This window comes from Rhinolophus ferrumequinum, chromosome 25 (genome assembly GCF_004115265.2).
Source record: "Rhinolophus ferrumequinum isolate MPI-CBG mRhiFer1 chromosome 25, mRhiFer1_v1.p, whole genome shotgun sequence".
NCBI lineage: Eukaryota > Metazoa > Chordata > Mammalia > Chiroptera > Rhinolophidae > Rhinolophus > Rhinolophus ferrumequinum.
In genome coordinates this window covers 20,105,333-20,119,198 of record NC_046308.1, presented here as the reverse complement: position 1 = coordinate 20,119,198, position 13,866 = coordinate 20,105,333, and the positions used below count along the sequence as shown (strand labels likewise).

Genomic DNA, 13,866 nt, shown 5'->3' with positions numbered 1-13,866 from the left:
CCCACCCTCGTGCCCCATTGGGGAAATTCAATTTGACGGCCACGCCCTTCGCGGGCCTGGGTTTTAGGGGATTGTAGTCGTGGGACTACTGCCGCGGTGGTCTTGGCTTTTCGGGTGGGCGTCGGCAGGAGGACGCAGCTTTGCGCCAAAGTCCGGGAGGGCGCCCACAGCCGGGGTAAGTGGCCAGGGGTCGTCGAAGTCGCGTAGTCTTCAGGACAGCCCCTTTCCGCCCTCCTCTTTGTTCGTGAGACCATGTCCCCTCCCTCGACTCCGCCCCCTCCTCGCCTCAGTGGCGGGGTTTGGTGCAGTCCCCAAGTTGCTTTAGGGGTACCTGGTCGGGGCCACCTCAGAGTAGCGATTACGTGACCGGAGTACCTTGACCCTATGTTGGAGCATCTCAGGGACCATTTCAGATGGAGCAGGATCAGTCACCCAGAACCTCTTCCTTAGCCTACACACATTTGCACAGACATTGCCCTTATCTGCCGTGCTTCTCCCTTCCAAGCCCTTCAGGTATGCCTCTTGGAGCGCTGGAATCTTAAATTGGGAATAGAGAGTACAGACTCTCATTCAACAAACGGAGGAAGTTGAGGCCCAGAGAGAGCCAACATGCCCAAGACAACACAAGGAGTCAGCCAGGGGATCCAAAGAGCTCAGTAGACTCACTAAGGAAAACCACTCCATCTCCCACAGCTGGGGAGCCGCCTACAGGTCTCCATGGAAACCAAAGGGAGTTGGAGCCTGGGAGGTGGGGTCTGAAGTCCTGTCTGTCAAATAAAAACAATATCAAGTCATTTATTTTGTACTTGCCAGGTCCCAGGTATATAATTCCTGTGACGACCATTTGAGCCCGGGGTTACTGTTGTTCCATTTTACCGTTGAGGACAACTGCTGATTAGTGGAAATGATTCATACCAGCACCTTTTGAGTCCAGAATCTGTGCTTTTAACCACTGTGATGTGGGGTTGTGGGTAAGTGGTTTCAGCCTGTTACCCCCAGCAGAACCCCTCAGCCCCACTCTCCATATCCTTTGTGACTACCAACCAACCCCATCTCACCCCCATCTAGAGAGAGGGCCACTACCCACTCGAGACTCTTTTAAAGGTATCGTCTTATTTCATCCCCACATCCTTAAGAGGTGGTCCCATTTTACACATGGGAAAACCAAGGCGCAGAGAGGGAAGAGACTTGTTAAGGTCTCACGGGAAGAGGAGCAAATAGAGCCCAATTTGGGGGCTATACTTCGAGGTCCCCTTTTCCTGGGCAGGCCCCATCTAGGCCCTCTATACTAGAACTAGATGCCATCTCCTTCTCCAGAAAGAGACTCGGCGCCCTCCAAGGTCAACTCTCTCCTATTTCAAATCTCGCGCGCCCTTGGAACAGCCCGTTGGGGCGAGGCACACCTAGCCTCCTGGGAGGCCCTCTCAGGGCCTGCCTGAGTGGCGGCTTTCATCTCCAATGAATGGCCTTCTTCATGAGAGCTCCGCCCCACACAGGTGAGTCCGTGCTTGCGGACTTTACGCATGCGCGTTCAAGAGTTCTTGGCTGTACTCGAGATGCGTAGGTCCCTCCCAGCCGCAAGCCCTCAGGGCTGGGGTCCTACCTGCCTGCCTCTTTCCCTTCCTCCCTGCAAGGGGCGGGGCGGGATGGTGGTGGTGGCGAGGACGCAAAGATCAAAGGGCAGCTCGGTGTGCTGCTGGGGAAGCTTGTAGCCACAGCCCAGGAATGTGTAAACATGCCGTGAGGAGGGTCCTGGCGTTTACTGAGCACCTGTTACCTGTCAGATACAGGGTTTGCCCTATTGCAAGTTGACCACTGTGCAAGGTAAGTATTACCGGGATTTTACAGAGGAGGAAGCTGAAGCCCTGGGAGGTGAAGGCACCTTGGGCTGGCAATGACATTCAAACTTGAGTGGAATTCTGTCCATGTCAAAGCCCCTTTCCTCTACCTTGTTGCCTCTAGCCTGGGGGAAATCCTGGAAGACTCCTCAGAGGAGGTGACCTACAAACTAATCCTTGAGGAAGGGTGCAAAGGAATCCACCCAACAGAATAGAGGAGGAAAAGCATGGGAGGGCATTTGTGGGACCCACAGAGGACCAGTATGATTAGAGTCCGGGAGGTTAGTAAATGAGAAAAAGAGGAGAAATGGGCTGTGGATGGAGCAGGAAATGGAGATGGGAGTGGTCCCATCTGTGAAGTGCACTGAATGCCAGGTGAACAGGGTGAACATATCTTGCGGGCACTGGGGAGGCCTGGGCCTCATCTGTCCATCTGTAAAATGAGGGGATTGCACTGACCCACTTCAGGCCTGCCCAGGGCAAAGGGGCTGTAACAGGAAGGGTCCAGATTCCTCCAGGTCAAATCCTGGACTTGGCAGAGTGGGGAGCGGCTGGAGCAGCTCAGGGGCCAAGGGTAATATTTTGCTCCAGTGCCTGAGTCTGAGAATAAATATTGTACCAAGTTGGCAGCGCCAGATCCCTGAATCACTCTGCTTCCCATCCCCCATCCAGGATCCTGCAGAGAAAGCCCAGGCATGAGGTCAGGATGCAAGAGGGGTGAGGGGTCTTAGCCTTGGCTCCACTCCAGGCAAAATTTTGATCCACTTGGAACCTTGGTTTCCTTATATGCACAGTGGGGGAATTGTGTCCTGAGCTCTCTAAGCTCTCTCCCCCGAGACTAGACAACGTAAAATTCCATGACTGTCAGGGAGACCCCACCTAGGGATGTGCTCACAAGTGTCTGTGAGGCCAGCCACGGCCAAGATCTTGTGCTTATGAAGGAGTCCAGAGGCTTCTGGGCACTGGGAGGGATGGAGGGGTTAGCAGGGGTGTCCAAACTGCGGCCCGCGGGCCAACTGCGGCCCGCAATCCATTTTTTATTGGCCCGCAGCAAATTCCAAAAATATATTTAGTTTACTTAAATAAACCAGGTGAGGCAACACGTACTTCACCTCGAGTGAGTGGCCCGGCTGTTTGTGTATTTTACCGCATATGGCCCTTGGTGAAAACCGTTGAAAAAAGTTTGGACCCCCCTGGGTTAGAGATTGGTTTGAGTTGGGTCTGCTGTTGGGGTCTCATAACCTAGTGGGAATAGGGGGAGAGACAGTGCCTGGACTCAAAGTTGTCGAGAACAAAGCCCTCACTTGCTATTTGGCATGCTGAGGGGATGGGGAAAGGCAGTCTGGAGAAGGGAACAGCATGAGCAAAGGAAGGGAGGTAGGACCGTGAAGACTTTGTTGGAAAAAGCCAGGTAAGTGAGGCTGGAGCATGGGGTCTCTAGAGGAGAAGAGCTGGTTCTTGTTGGGGTTGGCTGGATCCATGGGCTGTGACCCTCATCATGGGCAGAACTAAGGTTATGGCCAGCAGCTCCAGGAGTGGGGCTGGGGACCTGTTTGGAAAACCAGTTTGGCAAGGCTCTCTCCATGATATCATCCAGCTGCTGTATTCTCTGAATGACAGTGCCGGATAAACTTCCGGCGTTGGAGGAGAAGAAGGGGGCCCGGCCCCCGGTGCTGAGGGGAGTGAATGTAGGAAACTTGGAGGCAAGTGGACTCCAAGAAGGAGATCTTAGGGGGCCTGAGATACCCACTGAGTTGTAATGAACCCCAGGAGACCAGCCTCATGGATAAAGGACAGGATTCTGGATGGGCTGGCCTGGATCTCTTGTGATTTCCAGTGGTTCCCTAATGCCTGACCTCATCTAGGCTCATGGCAGGGCCCTGTGTAATTGCTGCCCGATGGGTTGGATGGAGCCTGGCTCCAGATCACCCTTATAATACACAAGAGGCAATTTTGTTATTACTGTGACCCGCACAGCTTGAGCCTTGTGAGTTAGAATCATCACTATACAGACGAGCAGAAAGGCTCAGCGAGACCAAGCCATACCAGCACCGCATACAAGATTTGAACCTAGAACCCTTGGTCTTAACCACGGTACCCTGCCATCTGCCATTTGGGATCTCTGCCCACATGGGACCTTGTTTTATTTCTTAACTATTTTTTGTGTAGCAGGAGCTAAATCTTGGCATCATAGAATCCTAGATGCCCACCTCATGGTCCAAACAATCTGAGTCCCAGAGAGGGCATGGGACAGGCTTTAGGTCACATAGCAAGTTGGGGGTAGAGCCACTCTGTACGCCAGATCCTCAGTTTCCCGAATCCCTTGTTTCCCCTTCCGGGCCTGGCACACTCAGGCACAAAGTGACAGTAACTGGAACTTACTGAGTGCCTACTATGTGCCATTCACTCATTTAATCATCACCATAGCCCTGTGAGGTTGGTGCTAAGATTATATCCATTTTACAGATAAAGAAACAGGCTCAGAGAGGGGAAGTCACTTGTCCAAGTTGACATATGTTGGTGGCAGGACTGGGACTTGAACCCAGCTGTGTGGGCCCTTTTCCCTTGGGGGGCCCAGTAGGCCTCATCGGAGGCATGAAGACCTCTAGACAAGAGAGTGCACAGCCTCTTGCAGGTCCCAGAGACAAGCAGTATCCAGTTCATAGTTTCCACGCATGCCTGGCCTCTCTGGGGCAGGAAGAAAAGTACTGAGGCTGTGGAAACGCTCTGAGCCTTCCCAGAGGAGGCGGCCACGGTGGGAGGGAGTGCTCTGTGCAGACCTCAGAGCCAAGTGGAGACGTGGCGGTTTGGACCCACTGCAGTAGAGGGAGGGCAGGCAGGGTGGGGCCCAAATCCAAAGGGGCCTCCCAGCCGTGTTCCCAGCCATCCTCCAGCCAGGCCCAGCCCTGCCTGCCCCTCGAGCTCCCCATCTGGATTTAAGATGAGGACGCGGTGCCTAATAATAGCTGAATGGCAGCAGAGGCAATGCCTGGAGCTACAGCCAGTGGTGGGGCAGGGGTCCCCCATCATCTTATAGTGGCCTGGGACAGGTTTCAGAACTTTAAAAATAATAGCAAGTGCCTATGAAGTGTGTACATGTGCTAGGTGCAGGCACTGTGCGAAGCCTTAGTCCACGGTAATGCTTTTATTCCTCATGACCACCCCAATGAGATTAGCCCTGTTATTAGCCCTATTTGATGGATAGAGAAACTGAGGCACAGAGAGTTAAGCAATTCGCCCCTAATGATTATGGCTCAGGACAGATCTGGATTTGGACAGGTCTGGTTGCAAATCTCAGCTCTGCCCCTTCCTTACTGTGTGACATTAGGCAAGTTACTCAGTTCCTCTGGGCTTCAGTTTTCTCATCCACAAAATGGGGAGAGGAATAGTTCCAACCTCTTAGGGATGATGTGAGCTTGTGGGTGTCAAGAGGGCTTAGATCCTGGTATATGAGACTAATAAATGTGAGCCACCTGGGCAGACTATTTCCGATCTTACTTTGTCAGGGTCAACAAATTTATATGTTTTGTGCAAATCCTTTCGATTCCCCCTACCTCTTGTGGTGTGAATGGTTATATTTACTTGGTTAAAAGAAGAAAAATTTTCCCTGGTTGGATATAGTTACTCAACAAAGCCTTATAAGCACAAAGCCCCAAAACACCCACGGCCGTTCTGCTGACAGAGGTCTGAAATGCCACCATTATTGCTTCCTTTAGATTAACGTGTGGCTCTGTGAAATACACCCCCTTCCCAACACATCTCTAGGATTTTTCCGTTACTGGGAAGAGGGCAGGGCAAGAGGGTCTGGAGCTAATGGGCTCCAGCTGGGGAAAGGCCAGGGCCAGAGCAGACCCTGCTGGGTGTGTAGTCTGGGCATTCTGAAAATTTCTGCCCACCGTGAAGGTCCAAGGTAGGTGAGAGGTGGCTCCCCCTCCTTTCTCCCTCATTTAACCCATCTCTTAGCCTCCCCTTGCAGCCAGCCAGACAGAGGTCTGTGTGCATCCTCCAACTCTTGGTAGATCTCATGGGGCTCAGTCTGAGGGGGAGACAAACTCAGAAAACAGAGCCCCATGTAAGTTATCATTACAGATTAGGGTGAGCTCTGTGAAGGAGGAGCCACCTGGCACTATAAGCGCATGTACTGGGGGCCCATTTTAAATTACTTTTAACGTTTTACTTTGAATAGATAATCCTGGGAGGTCAGAGAAAGTGTCTCTCACAAGATAATTATCTCAGATCTGTAGGATAAGAAGAAATTTGCTGAACAAAGAACTGAGTTGGTCTTGGGGTGAGGAGTGGTGTTCCAGGCAGGGGAACAGGCTGTGCAAATGCCCTGAGGCAGGGACAACCTCCAGAAACTGATGGAGGATCAATGAGACTAGAAGTTGAAAGGTGAGGGAGGAGCAGGGTGCAAATGAGAAGGGAAAGGGGAGCAGGGGCCAGACCAAAGGGTTCCTGTGGGCAGGACTGGATACATACTTTGTGGAGCCTGGTGCAAAATGAAAACATGAGGCCCCTTGTTCAAAAATTATGAATTTCAAGATGGCAACAATAGATGGCAACCAAGTGTGGGGCCCTATGCACCTGCACAGGTTGTACACCCATGAAGGTGGTCCTGACCATGGATTTCTCTGTGAGGGCTGCAGGGAGCCACGGAGAGCTTTTGGGCTAGTGGTGATAAGGTCTGATTTGCATAAGCCTTAGTTGCTATCTCACTATCCCACACCTGGATGTATGTGAGCCTCTCCTCTCTGCGCAGGTGGCCTGATTCATTTTCCTAAAATACTGTACTCAGAATGTCACTCCCCTGATCGAGAACCTGAATTGGCTTCTACCCCTCAATCAGATCCAGCCCAAGCTTCCTACCCAGACCCTCAAGGCCCTTCATAATCTGCCCCCACTCTATTTAGTTAACCTGATGTCCACATAGGCTGTGTGCTAAATCCCAGAGATGATGAACTAACCCAAGGACACACAGCAATTACGGGGGGGCAAGCCGGGACTGGAACTTCAGTCTCCTGCGGTCGGCCCACCCCATGCCCTGGAGGAGGGTGCCGCTTCACAGTGTGCTTCGTATCTACCAACCTAGCACAGAACCTTGTATACAGTAGGTGCTCAATATGTCCCTGTGGCAGTGAATTCCTCCTGGGGCACATCTTTGCCAGGGCAAGGGTATTCGAATCCAGGATGTAGTTAATGTCCTTCCTGATTCCTCTCCATCACCCCTACCTCTAGACATTCGCTAAGCCCTAACACACCCCAGGGTGCCCGATGGGCCAGGTCTTGCCCACAGACATGTTGTGCCTGGCCTGCACAGCTTTTAAAAATTTTTTTGAATTCGTCATTTACATTTAAAAATCAGAAAATTTCACACCGCTATCCGTATTTTTATTTCTTTGCAGTCTCAAGCCTGGGGATTCCATCAGGGCAGCCATTCCCTCTGAAGTGGACCCTCCAAGGGGTTCTGCCCTAAGTCCCCAGGAAGACCGAGGAGTTTGGGGTCTTGAAGAAAGAGCATCTTAATTACCACCAAGAACCAATCAGGATCCTGGAATCTGACCAATCAGATGAATAACTCCTCCTTCTGAAGGCTTTGCCAGGAGGAGTAAACCCCACTCCTAGTCTCTGCCAACATGGGGCAGGTGGGATGTTTTGCTTCAGTTCTTACAACCAACCTGATGAGTGACCCCTGAATCCCTGGACTCACAGAAGATCTTTCCCTGGAGGATACACATGACAGCCTTTGTGGGTGGGAGCTGGTAATTGGTCAGCCAGTTCACAACTAAGGAGCAATTAGTCACCAGCTAATTGATGCCCAAGACAGCTGAGGGGCTGGGAGGAGAACAAGGGACTGACATTCAGAAAGGAGCCTCAGGTCTCTTTCTCGGGAAACATTGAGAAAGGGCAATGAGGAATCCCCAGGATAACATTTGAAAACCTCTTCTATGTCGTTGAAGGAGATTAAAATGATCAGAAGCCCACCCCCCAGCTCCAAAGGGACGTGGTGCCCTTAAAAAGCAGGTGGGTTTAACTAGGTTATGGTGGCTAGGTCTGGAAGAAATGGCCTGAAAAGTAAGAGGTGGGACTGAGGAAGAGTCACCTTTTCCTACTTTTGGGGAAAAAATACTTTTGGGTATTAAGAAAGATGGCAAATACTAGAAACCTACCTGGATTACCCTGAGCAAAGGGGGACTTTATTGGAAAGCCATCAGAAATGGTATCGAGATTATAAAAATTTCACGGTAGAAAGAGGGGGGCCCTCAAACTCCTTGTGGTTTTAGTTCATTCAAAATTGTATTCTGGTTTCCACACCTCCTCTGACCAGCCTGTTGCTTAGAACCTTGCATTTGAAGCATGGTCTGCAGACCATTGTCTTCGGCATCCCCTGGGAGCTTGTTGGAAATGCAGTGTCTCAGGCCTCACCCCAGACCTACGGAATTAGGATTTGTATTTTAATAAGATTCTCAGGGGATTCATGTACACAATATAGTTTGGGTTTATGGCCACAAGAATCAACTGGGTGATGGGAGGATGGTGTCACTTAAACCTAAAGGTTCCTAGACCTTCCAGGAGTGCTGCTGCTGCTTTGGTGGTCTCCAGCGGATGGGTATTTCCTAGGGTCCAATAAAATTGGCAAATAATCTTGCTGACACCAATTCTTGCTCAAGTGCTAGCAGGGCAGGAGTCCAGCCTACAGCCACTTGTTGCTCAGATAGGAGATGGGCCTGAGAAACCCAGGCCTGTGACTTGCCAAGGAGGAAACTGCTCGGGACCCTGGAGGGAATGCCCTGTAGCTTCTGGGTCTCTACTCAGGGGGCTCTATTTTGAGGAGCTCATATGCTTGGCTGAAGGAAGGCAGAGGATGGCCTGGGCTGATGTCAGAGCTGGGGACCTTCAACCTGCCTGCTTTGCTCTGGATAAGCATTTCCTAAAACTGCCCTCAGAGCAACAGATGGGATCAGTGATACAGACTTGGCCCTGTAGGAGTTCCAAAGTGCCATCACCCGTTATCATATTTGATCTCTTTAACAATCTACAATGGATCAAAAAGAAACAGCCAAGCATGGAAGGCTCTTGCCTTTAAAAAGGGTTGAATTCAACCCCAGGAGTTATGTTTAGTGAGAGCTGCTACTTAACTTGTTCCTCCCTTTTGGTCCATTAAAAATTTGTTCTCAGAAGTGCTGTTGGGTTAGGAAGTTGGGTCAGGGGTGAGCTCATCCTTTCATATTTTGAAGTTAATTTAAAGTGTGCCCATGTTAGATCTCTCAGTAAGACACAAGTATCCATCCAGGCTTGTTCCATACTCTCTGGGGTTCAAGAGTTTCCTTTCTAGGGCCAAAGCATTATTGGAGGAAGGCAATTCCTACTTATTCCACTTAGTTCTGCTATAGGAGAAAGGATCTCCTCCCACCACGCACAGGTGCCAGGCACACTTGGCACCTTGAGGCAGCTACCAAAATTGCAGACATAGGCTCCAGAAAGAAACTGTCAGTCTCTACAGAGCTTGCCTTGTGTCTCCCACACTTATTCAATGACATCACCAGTAAGGCTTGGCACATAGGATGAGTGAGTCTGGCCAGTGAGGACAGACGGAAGCCTACAGGCATAGATGAGGCAGAACGGAAATGAGACTGCCAACAGATGAAGGTGAGTACAGAACTGAGTGCCACAGAAGGACAACAAACAGCCCAGTTAGCATTACAGGAGACTTTCAGCAGCATGGTCCTCTTTTAACCTCAGCAACCCTGAGTGGTCAGATATAATTATACCCATATTACCGAGCCATACATCTTAGACCAGTGCTTGGTACGGAGTGGGCGGACAGTTGATGTTTGTGGAATAAAAGCACAAAGTGTGCATTTGATACCAGTTTTAAAAAGAACTGTAAGTGATGAGAAATTTGCATTTTTTTGCAGTCTTAAGTATCTTCCCACAAAATACTAATTACAAAATAATTACTGACACTTTACAACAGAGTAACCTAACAGTCACCTCCTTAACCAAGTGATTAATGTTAATATTACCAGTAATAAATCATATTGACAGAATGTAGCTCCTGTATGATGCCCAACGTCATTGCTGTGATATTCTTGCCCAAAATGCATAACCTTGATCTAATTATGAGAAAACATCAGACATTCAAATTGAGAGATATTCTATAAAATGACTGACGAGCACTCTTCAATGTCAAGGTCATAAGAAAAACGACTGAGAAACTGTCACAGATTGGAGGAGACTAAGAAGACACAAGAACTAAATGCAATGTGGGATCCTAGATTAGATCAAAAGAAAAACTGGCAAAATTCAAATAAGGTCTGTAGGTTAGTTAACAGTGTATATTAGTGTTAATTTCCTGGTTCTGATACTTGTACTAAGGTTAGGTAAGATGTTACTATAGTGGAAGCTAGGTGAGTGGTATAGGAGGTGAAGAGTTTAGGAGAACCCTCTGAACTATTATGTAACTTTTCTGTAAGCCTCAAATTATTTCAGAATTAATCTTTTATTAAAACTATACAAATCTTGACAAAGGCATTAAAATATAGGTAGTGGACTACCAGTACCAGCGCTTATTTTTCTCTTCTAATTTAAGATGGCATTTAGACTATCTGTATGTTCAGACATTCTCAGCTCAAATGCCACGCCTTCTAAGAAGCTCTACTTGATCTCCATAGCTAGCAGCGGGTCTTCCTCCCCTGAACTCCCATGACACTTTATCTGTACCTCTAGTAGGTCATTTGTCGTCTCCACAGTGAACATCTATGGTATTCTCCACCCAGTCCCCCTGCCCTATTCTTCCCCCTCGTGACTCCAACCATAAAAGTTCTTCCAGGAACTGCTACGTTGTTACAGACCCCCAAGCCATAGTTGATATTCCCAGGGATAGACATCTGACCCATTTGGGCCAATCAGACACCTTCACCCCTTTTTTCCCCCACACTGGAACTGAGAAATTAATTGGTCTGCCTCTGATTGCTGGAGCTATGAGATGTGAAACATGGAAGCTATTAGCCACCATGCTCTTTGCCACAAGGAGGAACACTGTCTGCCATTAGAGAGAGAAAATAGCTGAGAGAGAGAGAGAGAGAGAGAGAGAGAGAGAGAGCACCATTTGTTCTGGAAGTTTTTTGTCCTTGCCAGGAGTGGTTGGTTTGTTGACTCCATTGTCTACTACACAATCCCCAGTATCCAATCTCCCAGTAAAATCTTCCAGTAAGTCTTTCTTTGTTGAGGTAGCCAGAATAATTTTATGTGTCTCTCAACACAAAGACACTCACTGAATAAAGCTCAGTTATTTGCATAAGTATTTTATCTCTCCCACTCATCTGGGGATTGCCAAACGCTTATTTTAGATACAGTTCTCATTGGCCAGGAGAAAACTAGGACAATGTGGTGAGTTACTTATAAAGGTAATTTTTAAAAATCGGTAAATTCTGATATTAGCCCTTCTCATTAAATTTTACGATGATAGTAGGGAGTAGTGCTTTATTTTCCTTTTCTTTAATATACTTTGACAAACTACAAAATGTTGGCAATGTGTGTCCCACTTGGAAAGAACAGTTTACTGGGATGTGAAATCCCAGAGTCTGGGAAGCGCGGCCAGGTAATGATTCCTCTGGGAAAGGGCCTTGGCCGCCTGGCTCCCCACACAGCTCCTGGCTCTTGGTAGGGCAGGAGGTATTTCCGAAATGAGTGAGATGAGCTAATGAGGTTAGAGAGCTGTTCTGGTCTCCTTCCTGTCACACGGACATGATCTGATTTAGCACTGTTAACAGCTTGTTTAATCACTTTATTCTTTTATGATTTTCAAAGGAGGCCTAATTTCTTTGCAGAATGCCCCACTAGTCCTGCCTATGTCCACCTTCAAGTGGACCCCAGATGAATTTTCTCTTTTATCCTCACATCTGCCTAGGGATGGCTTGGCTGGGAGAGAGGTGAAGTCTCCCCTCTCAGAACGTGGAGGGTCAGCTCGTTGTAGTGGGGAGAGAACACTGGGATGGGAGTCAGACAGCACTGCTGTCCAACTCTGCTTCCCTTCGAGCTGATTGCAAGGTCTCAGGCAACTTGCTTCATTTCTCTGAGCTTCAGTTTCCCCATATGTGAAATGGGAATGATATGTAGCCTACCTTCACAGGGCTGTGATAAGGGGCTGAGTAAGGCTTGGGAGCAATTTTGAAACTGGAAGGGGGGAGGGACAGGGGCCAGGTATTGTTTCACAGAGGCTGTTGAGGGTATTTGAAGTGGAAATGATTAAATTATAGAAATGGGAAAGTACAGAAGTGTAGGGAAGTTGCAACGTACTTCCTAGCTATTCCTATCTCTGTCTCTTACTTGCATATGACCTCACTTCTCTGTGCCTCAAGCTCCTCATCTGGAAATCCAGGTCCCACAGTCAGGAAATAACTCTTCCTGATATCTCACACTGGGTACTGAAGTATACATAGAATTGGTTAGAGAGAACAAACCACTCTATATGGAGGGGACTGCATGAGCCAAAGCTTGGAGTTAGGAATTATTGTGGCATGGATGAGCAAAGCTGGTTTGTTTAATGGGGACAATGATAATGTTTCTCTATTGTGATGAGAATTAAATAAGATAATGCAGGTAGAGTGTTTAGCTCAGACTGACACATAATAAACTCAGTAATGGTGCTTGTCCTTACCACTTTTGTTTTATTTGCAGATAAAGAAAATGGAACCTCTGAGAGGTGATGCGGCTGGCCCAGTCACACAGTTATCAGTAGTCGAGCAGGATTTGAACCCTTACCTTCTTGACTCTAGAGGCCAGGCTCTGAACAACTATATTATAATCACCCCATTGTGGAGCTTCTGCTCCTGACCCCAGCTGCCTGCCTGACTCAGCAACTGTGGGTGGCCTCACTCCTGTGCGTGGGCAGCAGGGCTGGCAAGAAGCCTCCCAGTTCCTTGAAAACCGAATATGGCCAGACTAGGCCTTCTGAGGCCCGACCCCCAGGCTGGGCTTGCTCATGCCTGCTCATCTGGGCTTGGGGCCCTATTCCCTACGGGGCCCTATTCCCTACACAACCTCCTGGCCCTGTCCCAGATGACCCTGGGAGAGGCTCCATTTAGATCCCCCTCCTCATAGAATCTTGTTGAACAAGTTACTGAAAGAGAACATGTGAGATCAGTGTGTGTCCATACCACCACAATTCCTAACTCTAGCCTTTGCTCCTGCAGTCCTGTCTACCTGGAGTGCCCCTCTCTCTCTAACCAGCTCTTATGTATCCTTCAGTACCCATTGTGAGGTATCAGGAAAAGTTATTTCCTGACTCTGTGGCCTGGAATAAGTCACTCATTCATTCCATCCATCCATCTATCCATCCATCCATCCATCCATCCATCCATCCATCCACCTACCCATCCATATATTCATTCATTTATCTATCCATCATCCATCCATCCATCCATCCTTCCATCTATCCAGGGAGCACTTACCTGTGCCAGGCACTTTATATACAGTCCCTCCTCCAGATGCGAAGCCCCTTGAGGATCGCAGATCAGGTGCCAGAAGATAATTTTCAATCAATATCCATGGGCCATGGCTTGTCCTTACTACAGTGCCGGTGAGGCTTTTGCCATTATCACCCCCATTTTACAGTTAGAAAGACCGATACTCAGAGAAGGGAGAGCCAAACGACACACAGCAGAGATGAGTGGAGCTGAGACTTGAACCTTGCTCTGTCAGACTCTGGAGGCCTAGTTCTTAACCACTCGTCATGGCTGTCCAACTCCTAATGTAGGAAGGGACCATGTTGAGGGTCAGGTCCTTGGGGAAAACTGGGACTACTCCTCATTCAGTTATTGGCTTCTGAGTAATCCCTTTAACCCAGAGCCTTTCCAGTTCTGAGGCAGCTGTACCTCACTCCCTTCTCTACCCTGACCCTTCTGTGACTGGAGCTAGTCTGACACTTTCCAGCGTGGCTGGGAAAGGATCAATTCTTTCGCCTCCCTTGACTGAGACTTTCAGAGCTCCTGTCCCATCTCAGAGCCTACAAAGTCCTTTTCAAGGT

The 13,866-nt window shown here is 48.9% G+C and overlaps 1 long non-coding RNA gene across 1 annotated transcript; it reads left to right on the top strand.

The window, feature by feature from the left end:
• Positions 1–30: 30 nt before the first annotated feature.
• Positions 31–8,479, top strand: LOC117017412 (uncharacterized). Its single transcript, XR_004422078.1, has 4 exons — positions 31–175; positions 814–971; positions 1,318–1,496; positions 7,241–8,479. It is a non-coding gene; the product is annotated as an uncharacterized LOC117017412 (long non-coding RNA).
• The last annotated feature ends 5,387 nt before the right edge of the window (positions 8,480–13,866 follow it).